The sequence below is a fragment of the Penaeus monodon genome, chromosome 22 (genome assembly GCF_015228065.2).
Source record: "Penaeus monodon isolate SGIC_2016 chromosome 22, NSTDA_Pmon_1, whole genome shotgun sequence".
NCBI lineage: Eukaryota > Metazoa > Arthropoda > Malacostraca > Decapoda > Penaeidae > Penaeus > Penaeus monodon.
In genome coordinates this window covers 15,213,741-15,215,157 of record NC_051407.1, presented here as the reverse complement: position 1 = coordinate 15,215,157, position 1,417 = coordinate 15,213,741, and the positions used below count along the sequence as shown (strand labels likewise).

At 37.8% G+C, this 1,417-nt stretch overlaps 1 protein-coding gene across 2 annotated transcripts in view; it reads left to right on the top strand.

Annotated features, from left to right (window-relative positions):
* Positions 1 to 178: 178 nt before the first annotated feature.
* LOC119587579 overlaps positions 179 to 1,417 on the top strand; it is a 4,444-nt gene continuing 3,205 nt past the window's right edge. For both annotated transcript variants that reach the window (XM_037936292.1, XM_037936291.1), the window contains exon 1: positions 179 to 322. The gene's annotated coding sequence lies outside the window, so the exon portion shown is untranslated. The remainder of the gene's footprint in view (positions 323 to 1,417) is intronic.

The window sequence follows — 1,417 nt, the reverse complement described above, 5'->3', positions numbered from 1 at the left end:
TAGAAAAGAGAAAGAGGTAGAAGGGGGAGGGGGACGGGTCCCTCGGCGAAAGGAAGGGAAGGGGAGAGACCTCAGCCTCGTAGGGTTCTGGCAAAGGGGTAACTCGAGACGGCGACCTGTGGAAATTCCCTTTCGTGGCCTGTAAATAGCGGTCGGCAGTCCAGGGTTGAAGGTCCCAGGGACAGTCCAGCGGGTTTAAGGAAGCGAGCTCGCGTCCTGCACACTCAGTTGATCAGCAGACGCCGTGCCGTCTCCTTCGCTCCTTCTTGAGAAAGCCCTATATATATCTTACTGTTCGTCTTCGGGAACTTCAAGAAATCCTGTGAGTTTTTTGGGGAAAGAGAGAGAGAAAAAAAGACTTAGACGTGCGTGGAGTGTCGAGTTTTCAACAGCTGTGAATTTTTGGAGTGTTTAAGATGTGTGAAGATAAATGCGTGCACCAAACACTAAATTTTGCACTGAATTCATTGTGACGAACGAGGCAAGCTTATGAATGAAAATGAATCGTTTTGCAATGTAATGTAATTGATACGTATTGCTGTTATATACGTGTCATCTCTTTTTTGTGAAGTTATTCCATTTCATTCATAATTTAATCATAACTACGTGTACTATCACTTCGAATATATTAGTCCTACAAAAATTCGTAAAGACAGAAAATTGAAAACTGTCAAACATTTTAGCACAGTATGACCATGAAGCTGGCCTGCCTTAAAGAGATTAGGCACATGTACGGACAAAAGATACAATAGGTGTCCTCTCATCTTTTAAATACCAAGAAAGACCTTTTGAAGGAGAGACTACATATTTCTAAAAGATATGCAAGGGCGAGAATCCTGTTGGAATTCCGTTCATTTCCGCGTTGAGAAACGATTTTCTCCTGACACTGAAATCCCTGTGCGGGAGGAATGTCATTTCCTTTCTTCTGCTTGTGGAAATGAATGAAATTTCAATGGTTATAACTTAACTGAAGTTACTGTATCAATAGTTTATACCTGACAACACTCTTGAATGTCAGTTGAACAAATAACATTTTATTTCTTGAGATTTATTACTTTTTAATTAAAGCTAAGATAAGATAAAAGATCAAGGAGAAAAAAGTCACGAAAATATGCGCATTGATCTGTTGACTTTGATATCATGTTTATGAAATACAACATTATATAGAAGTTTTAAGCGAAAAAAACAATTATGGTAAAGAACAAATTAATTTTCTTGTCCGGAAGGAGAAACTGTAATACAATTTATGCATTTATTCATTTATGTGATGTTTAAAAATGTCTCGAATGAATACGTTTTTTCTCGAAGCTTTTGACATTACATAAACATTACTCAGTAGATAGAAAGGTTAGGAATATATCGATACGTTTAATGCGGAAAATATGGTTTTTAATTACCAACAGAAGTACAAGGGATT